This window comes from Ostrinia furnacalis, unplaced genomic scaffold, assembly GCF_004193835.3.
Source record: "Ostrinia furnacalis isolate ACB-3 unplaced genomic scaffold, ASM419383v2 OfSCF0694, whole genome shotgun sequence".
In the NCBI taxonomy this organism is placed as follows: Eukaryota; Metazoa; Arthropoda; class Insecta; order Lepidoptera; family Crambidae; genus Ostrinia; species Ostrinia furnacalis.
Genome location: NW_021130933.1, coordinates 450,457 through 460,130, shown reverse-complemented (window position 1 = coordinate 460,130; position 9,674 = coordinate 450,457).

Below are 9,674 nucleotides of genomic sequence, written 5' to 3'. Positions count from 1 at the left end.
CGTCCGCTCTTCATTTTGAGAGATCGACCGATGGCCGGCGGAAACTCTGGCTGTTATTAAATAAATAGAGCTAGACCCAATTACAGGCTGGGAGCCGAGTCACAGATGGAGACCTAGATTTTAGTCCACGGGCTAGGGTTCAGGTGTTTCTGAGGGCTTCCCGCCGAGTGGGTTAACTTTGTATTGAATTTATCATATTTGTGTAGTCTATTATTGTTCATAACTGCTGTATCTAAGAATTCATTAAAATAAAATTACAGGTGATTTTTCTAGATATTGCACTTTAAAAATGCAAGTTTAAAATATGGGACTAAAGCTGAGTTGCACAATCTTACTTTAATTTTAACAAACGCCAAAAATATGTCAAACTCCATACAAAAAACACCGGTTATTGTTATAGTTACGGTTGAAGTTTGATCGTGCCTTAGTAACTTAATCGAACCGTATGAGGTGAATGGACCTTAATCGGTTGAAAATATCAAAATATAAGTGCATGCAAATATGCAATTGAAAGAAGGATCAACTAGAAGTATTTAGATTAAAATTTTACTTTATTGTCATTCATCACATCACAACTTCAGCTAATAACAAAATATCAGCACGCAACATTCCATTCGCAAATATTTAACTTTCTCTGAATTTTTTCCTCCAATTTAATCTTAAAAGCGTTCTTAAGCGTTTATTGGTTATAAATATCTGATATTAGCTAGATTTATGGGGCAGAATGTTCGAGCGATGCTAACTTCGCGTGACGGCACTAACTGGCGATGCTATCTCGTTCGTGTATTAACACTCGACAGGTATTTATTTGGTCGTTCCTGTTATATTCTATTAAACAAGTAGGTATGTCGGTATATTAATTTGTACTATCAACATTTTCCCATGAATAAGAAAGTCACGCGCAGGAGGGATTTTAACCTCCTTCTTTCTTGCTGCTCTTAAATTGTTAAGTGATTTTTACGCTACGAGCCAGCTTGTATCAAATGTTTGAAAATTTATAAAAATTTGAAATTAAGTGGAAATTCCTAACCACTTTACTAGTTTATCCAAAAAATTTAGACTTTAATCCTTGACATTTATTTCATTTTTGGAGTGGGAACAATACAAAAATGAAAAAAATAAAATTGGTACTTTTTGTCTATTCTATATACTTATTTTATTGAATCCATTAGATATCGTCATTAATATGCAGGCATTTCTTTTAAGCATTGCACTTGCATGCACTTCCATAGGAACAACGGCACATCAAACTAAACACTTTAACATCTTTGTAATAGGTGCGATATTGCCACAGAAAATTATAATTTACCTCGATTTATTGTTTCAATTAAAAATGGCTCTACTAACGAGCCCGCTATCGTAAAGGCGAGCTTAATTTGCACTTCCGTTTCTTCGCTAATCTTTACACCTGGCTTCAGTATACAAGTACATGGACATCTTGCTTTGGAGAGGGCAATAGAATCACATAGCGTACACCATTCATTATTTTTAATTGCGCGCTGCGCGTCGATAGGCATCTAATAGAAGCGCAGGTGAGCGCATACACATACTAGCTGTGCGCGTGCGCCGGTGCGCTCGTACGTTGCGCTCTGAAAATGCGCGTGTAATTTCTTTTAGTGAGCCGCGATCTGTGATGACTTGCAGTTTTGTGAAGTGGGTTGTGAAATGTTTGCCTGGAGACTTTATAAGGTAACTTTTTGATTATTATTTTAAATTAAAAAGTCTTTTGGTTAAAGTTAATTAAATTACTGCTGAGCTGGGCTCTCCTTCTTTACTTACCTGTGTTAGGAGTAAGATTTTATTATTAAGAATTATCTAAATTATTATTGAAATACTAACTCTAATTGTGAATACCTCCGCTGTCAAAAAAGAAGACATTCAGAAGACAATGAAGAAAAGAAGAAAGAATAAACAAAAAAAACGCACCATGCACAGGCAATGGCACTGGAAGAATTCACGGGTTTTGTTTCGTACTCCCGTGGTCTCTTAGTGGCATCACTGGTGCTGGGCGGTTCTACGTTGTAGTTCCACCATAATAACACATAGAGCAAGAAGAAGTGAGAAGAAAAGAAGAGAAAAGATGCTACGTGACGTATTTTGTGTTGTATTCTGCGTTTTTCCCTATTTTGTTAATTAAAAAAATGTGTAGAGTTACTACGAAGAATTTAGATTTGCAATTTTGTGTTAAAATATTTTTTTATTGTTTTGGCTTAATACCTACTGTATACTGCAATTCATTATATTGAATCTAAGTTTGTAAACTCTAGGCCCGTATTACAGAACAACGCTCAAAAATTCTGTTAAAGATCTATCCGGCGATTGTCCTAAATACTTACTGAAATAAAACCTACCAAAAGGTTTGAAGTAGAATCGAGTTTTAGTCTTCGTTTTGTAATATAGACTGTTGTGTGTGGACGTTTGTCTTAACTAGGCTTAGGTAGAGTCTAAATATAAACGTTAATACCTTTGTGTTGGTACTGTAAAACTACAATGGTAAAATAAAACACAATTGGCACAATAAAACAAGCACAACGACGACTTACTCAAACGCAGAGCCACTTAATTTCACAAATAATACATTTCTATTATAGGTTTGATTCTTGTAATTTCTACTTTACAGTTGAATGCAACTTACGAGTGGTGCAAGTGAAAGACTTTAAATCAATATTTATTTATTGCTTCTATTACTTATTTATTTATTGCTAATTATTGATTGCTGTCATCGTTTGTGCGGCCAATTAAACTTTATTCTTTCATGTGAAGGAAGGAAATTATTCTTTAAATATTTTATTGATGAAAATTATTGAATAGTGGTAGATAATTCTTAATTATTTCAGTAACACTTTTACTTGTGGTTATTTTATAAATTGCATTTATTTTTGTGTCAACTATGCATTTCTTTTTGTTTTTGTATAATTGATTTCCATTCGGTTTTTTGGCTAAAATGAAGGTCTGACTTTTGTGCCTATAATTTATTATTTATCTTCTATCTATGCTGAACTTATTCTCACAATGACATGCTTGTTTTCATGAGTTCACCAAAATACTAAATAAAAATTTGTCGCTTCCAATCGTTGCCAAAACTGTGGAAAATTGATCAAGTGTAAGGATTTTATTGTTAAGTTCATAAGTGAAAAATGCCAGCAAGTATTAGAACATTTTAATTTATATTCCTTAAAAAATTGTATCGATGTCTTTAATGTACTTACTAGTGCTTAAGTGAAGCAGCAAATCGAACGCACAGCGTTGAATAGAGCTCTGTGATTGGTTCGTGTGTCACCCTGTGCGTTCACGTGCACTGTGAAAACGTGATAGTAACGTTTGTTATTCACAATTCACGGGCGTTAGAAACTCAAACTTGTATTACGGTATACAAATCCAAATGTAGAGACCACCAGAACTTTGGCATTCACATTGAATCCCAACGACTTTTCACGTGAACTCACGTACTTAAACCATTAGACTAACGGAAAGCAAATTGGTGTATCTCCAATGAATGATGGATCGGTATTAGGTACTTCTGCTTAGTTCATAAATTACCATAACTTTAGAGATTTGATTACAGATTCACTGTTTGTAATAAGTATTGTAATATTTTCTTTCAATCAATTTAGAGAGAACTTTTGTTGCGTTTACTGCCTGTAAAAGAAAACTTTCTCATACATATTGAAAAGGAGATAATTTTAACTGTATAAAATGTATTTTAAATTGAATGTTAAGATTAATAGAAAAATATGTAACTAAATCGATACCTAGGAATACTCGTAAATTACTAATTATTTAGTTGTTAGTTTTGTTAATGTTGCAGATACATTAAAAAAAACTGACTAAAACCTGTTATGACTTTACAAAATATAGGGGCTGATTTTTTGATCATTTGGTATCCAAATAATGTTTTAGCTGAAAATGAAAGCTAAGCTATTTAAGTTATTGCTTATGTCTGAACTAAAAATGTTCGCATCAGGTTGTTTCAGTATATTGCTGACATAAAAAAACACCAAACAAGAATGCTGTTCTGTGTTTTATTTCTTCGCGTTCCAAAGTCCCAAATTGAAAATGCTTAGTAATAAAACGTTTAAAATAACGTTGTTATTGTAAAAATGATTTAATAACATGAAGTCATCAAATTCAGACAGTGAATCAATTAATCAACCAAATTACCAAATGCACTAATTATTTAATATAAAACTTCCTACTAATTAAAGAACACCCGGCGCCTAGGTATTAAATTAAATTATTCGTTGCCAATTAAAATACGGACGTAATTATTTGAATGGAATCATTAAATTACCTGACGAAAAACAAAAAAAAACAGGTAACATCTACTTAATTCAATCTCTTATACTTACATTACTAGCTTACTTATGATATCACAAAGTTTACATGTATTTTTATACCAATATCTAAAGGAATCCAACCAGCACCAAATGTTACAAGAACTGAACTAAAAGAAGTTTAGTCTCTTTAAAAATATGATTTTATTATTTGGTATCGCTCATAACTTAGACCCACGATTGTGGTACAGAGAGATTTCTTCAATTATATGCCTACAGCTCCGTGCCAGTTACAGCGATTTAGAAATCCGGTTACGTGCGCACGAGTTTTTACTGTAACACATTTTATTGTTGTTTTTGTGAGTGCATGCATTGTAGATGGTAGAAAAATATATTTTTGTAATAATTTTAAGTTTGTAGATATTTCTTGCTCTGTTATTTTTTAACGCGATCACGAAGATTCTAGCGCAAATACTAGGTATCAATTTAAAGTTTTTTACTATATTATGTTTGACTTAAAATACTTATTTGTTCAACAAACTTAAATGTATTTACTCTTATAGCAGGAAGGCGCTGGACGCAGGCCACACGCTTCAGCAGTGGCCGTACTATGGATAAAATAATGATTATGAAAAGTAGTTTGCAATTACATATTTTGGTAGCTTTCAAAATATTGAAAGAAAGAAAGACGATATACAGGGTGTTAGGTAAATGGGTATATGAGCCGACACTAGCCTATGTTAACATGGTCATATAAATGGTATAGTGAAGTCAGAAAATTGATATCTTCATTTTAATTATTTTATTTTTCATACTACAAATCGGATTTTATAAAATTTATTTTGTATGAAATTTAAAAAAATTAAAATGGTGATATCAAATTTCTGACTTCACCATACCATTTATATGCCCATGTTAACATGGGCTAGTGTCGGCTTATATACCCATTTACCTAACACCCTGTATAATTGATGCAATTGGTATTGGTAGAGTTAGAACATTGTTTAGGTCAACAAACTAACATTAAATTGTGAATTTCCCTAATGGATTATAATTTCGTGCCTTTAGCATAAGATTTAAAGCCAATTACAGTAATATTGTAGGTTGTTATGCCGGCGACTAATACATGAAGTTTGCGTTTTAATTTCATAGTTGCCTAAATTTTCATTCGTAACGAAGTATTTGACATCAATTGTTATTGGAGTGAGGCAAAATTCTTCAGTTTAATAAATACTAGTTTTTTACCAAACTGGAACAAATAAAACAAGCAACTGACAATTCATTTCAACGATTAATCGATTTCTCTGCACTAATTTAGTTTTTTCGCGTTTTCAGTCGTTTGGTGACAGTCGATTAGTTTTTCATTTAACAGTTATTTTTTTGAATCGATTACTTTTTTGTGTGGCGAGAAATCGATGTCGGTAAAAAGAGCAGATCTTTCTCAAGATCCGAACCAATGACACGCCCGATTTTAGGGCTGGTACTTTTCGATGCGACTTTTGTGTAGATATTCAATTTATTGGTAGCAGGGTTCGTCAACAATAATGCAAATTCTTACATAAGATAATAATAACAGGAATTATAATTAGACTGGACTTAAAATAAAGTTTAAATGGTAGAGATTTGTATTATCAATACCTCTACCTATTCGTTTATGAAGTGTCCCCAATACTCATATTTTTAGTGCTCCAGCGTTTATAAATAAATAAATAAATATCCTTGGACATTTTACACTACGCTTCTAGTCTCAAACTAAGCAGAGCTTGTACTATGGGCACTAGACAACGGATATAATCATACATACTTAAATACATTTTTTGTAAATACATACATATTATACATAGTACTAACCCAGACCCGTCACAGAAATTAAAATTCATCATTTCAATTTCTGCCCGGCCGGGAATCGAACCCTGGACCTCTCGGCATAGTAGTCCGTTCTGAACCACTACACCAAACGGCCGACTATGACTTATGACCTCTGAGACAAACATCGGATATAGGACTATAAACAGAATCCACCAGAAATTACATTTAATATTATCAAACTTTGAGTAGTCACTAACAGTGTAACTGGCAACCCTATAGAATTAGAGACCGTTATAATTTCATCTGATGGTGCACTTTTTGCGGCGGTCAACCACAATACTTACGTTATTATTCGAGATAGTGCCTTAAACGCGCTCGTGAGTATCGATTATACGTGATGAGTCGATATAGTGCTGCAACTATTATTAATTCGTATTAGTTGCAGCACTATTGCAACAAATACGAATAATGTTATTCACCATATTAATTCTGAATCTTCTTCTATATTATAAAAATGAAACCCGTTTTCCGTTGTCACGACATAACATGAAAACGGCTTGACCGATTTGGTTGATTTTTTTTTGTAGTTTTCTAATACTCTGTACAAGGTTTTTACGGAAAAAAATATAAAGAAAATCTCTACGCTAAGGCGGTACGAAGTTCGCCGGGTCAGCTAGTATTCAATGAAATAAGAGAAAACTGATGAATATTGGTATCACAATAAACATAAACATCTTATGTCATTACGTTTTGGCAATAAATTATTGAATAGTAGAGTGTCGTCAGTGTTCATTTACACTATGCCTGGGGCTTGTGAAGCAGTTTTTTGATTTAGCATTATAATCATCTTCAAAGTTCTTCAAGATACACTGCTGGATATGGTCCTTTCCAAAAGAGAAATGAAATGAACTTTATTGTGAAGAGCTTGATACTCACCTATTCTCTTCTATCTCATGGACAAATAATATCGTCACTCTCGGCTATCTCGAATATTATCTTCATGAGTTTTAATAAATTAGAGAGAGAGCGAGTGTTTTCGAGAAATATACTCGTAAAAGATCTGTGATTATTATTCGTCGAACTCATTATTAGAATTCAATCGATATTACACATCACTCGAATATCAATGGAGAGTAGCTACCTGATGACCCTGATGTAATTTGGTTCGTGTTGGTTTTTTGACTCGCACGATGTACTTACGAGCGTAATTATAGAGCTCATATGTGATCACGTTAGCGGCTTCAATGGTAATTTCTTTGAAATGTAATAGGAATGTGTAACTTGATTGAAAATATCGGGAATATTTCAATTTTCAGTATGCTATCTGCAAAATAAGTTTCATAAGTTGGTGATGGGCGAAAAATTTTCTTGGAGCTCTCGTAATCATGCGGTCAACATGTGGACATCTCTACAATGTGGAACGTTAACTGGCCCACTATCTACATATTATACTGGAACTAAGTATAATAACAAAAATATAGGTTGTCCGGGTGAATATCGCATTTTGTAACGTCAACCTATATAACTATCAATTTCTACTTCTGAAATTTGCATTATGGTTTGCAAATTTCAGAAGTAGAAAGTGATACTTTAATACGTTGTGTAAATATGGATGTGTTCGAGCACATTTAATTTTATGATTTGAATAAATCCTTTTACCCAATAATGCAGCCCTTACCCAGCATATAAGTTAATATGGCGCTATCTAGAGTTATTACAGGCCTCCGTCACTCGCCTATGCCGGCCGAGATAATTACCTACAGCGCGCGAAAACTTCAAGTTGCAAATCAGTCCGGGCCGCCACGCGCCTGTTTGCTTACGCGTATTTCTATACACGCTCGGTCGATCATCGTCGCAATTAAGGTCTATTATTCCAACAGCACTGTTATTCTTCTTTAATGAAAAATTGTAATATTTAGGAGTAATAATTAACTGTAGTGATTTAAATAATAAAAAAAAACTACACTTTTTAAATAATAAATTATTTTGAAATACTTATGACAAAAAACTATAGCAAAAAAATTATTTTAGCNAATTCATTTATGGGGAAATGTATTAAACTTTTCAATAAATTACCACAAACTGTTGTAGAATTGCCCATTCATAAATTTAAAGCACATATCAAAAGCACCTTAATGAAAAAGAGCTACTATAAAGTTGATGATTATATAAAGGATAAAAATGTTTGGAATGTTTAACTACCTAGCTCGCATTAATACTTATGACTATAATTTGTATATTTTAAAGACTGTAAAACCTTGAAAAGGAGGCTGACAATAGTGACTGAGTTTCTTGCGCTGCTTCTTCTCAGCACTGGCCCATTTATTGTCCCGAAGCAGTGGTAGGGTTAATATTGGGACGTGTAAAAGCGCTTTTTTAAAGCCTATTTGCAAAAATAAATGAATTTTAATTTATCATGAGTTTTAATAAATTAAAGAGAGAGCGAGTGTTTTCGAGAAATATACTCGTAAAAGATCTGTGATTATTATTCGTCGAACTCATTATTCGAATTCAATCGATTTTACACATCACTCGAATATCAATGGAGAGTAGCTACCTGATGACCCTGATGTAATTTGGTTCGTGTTGGTTTTTTGACTCGCACGATGTACTTACGAGCGTAATTATAGAGCTCATATGTGATCACGTTAGCGGCTATAATGGTAATTTCTTTTAAATGTAATAGGAATGTGTAACTTGATTAAAAATATCGGGAATATTTCAATTTTCAGTATGCTATCTGCAAAATAAGTTTCATAAGTTGGTGATGGGCGAAAAATTTTCTTGGAGCTCTCGTAATCATGCGGTCAACATGTGGACATCTCTACAATGTGGAACGTTAACTGGCCCACTATCTACATATTATACTGGAACTAAAAGAAGTAAATATAATGAAAAAAATAGTTTGTCCGGGTGGACATCGCATATCCTAACAGGATAATTTTTCAATCATGATATCTTTTAACTGAAGATATTTCCCATACTGAAACTGTCAATGTGCCAAATTTACTCTTCAGCTAAAACTTATCCGACGATTGAAAAATCTGCCCTAATCATATTAAAGTATCAATTTCCCAATCACTTCTGAAATTTGCAAACCATAAAAATATGGATGTGTTCGAGCACATTTAATTTTATGACTTGAATAAATCACCCAATAATGCAGCCCTTACCCAGCAAATAAGTTAATATGGCGCTATCTAGAGTTATTAGGAACTCCATTAGTTAAAGTTAAACCTTAATAAGTTTAGTATCAGTTATCGACATTTGCATGCATTAATTAGCCACAAGGACAATCGCTCCCGACCGAATCTACGGAGATAGAAAGCAGTAGCTCGCTTTCGCGTCGATTCGCTCCGATCGTTAATAGTGATGGTTGATATGTGCTTCTCAAACTTTTCATGTGTCCTTTCAAAAGCTATTTGTGTAGGTTTATCTATCGATTTTCATTTGTAACCGATTCAAAAAAGAGTTTATCAAGATGCCAAGACCAATTTTGGAATTTCATTTTTCGTTTGAAAGGACATACCTACTTAAGTTCCAGATCGTCCCATAAAAAAATATTACTAACAAATTTGTATTTTTAGAGTC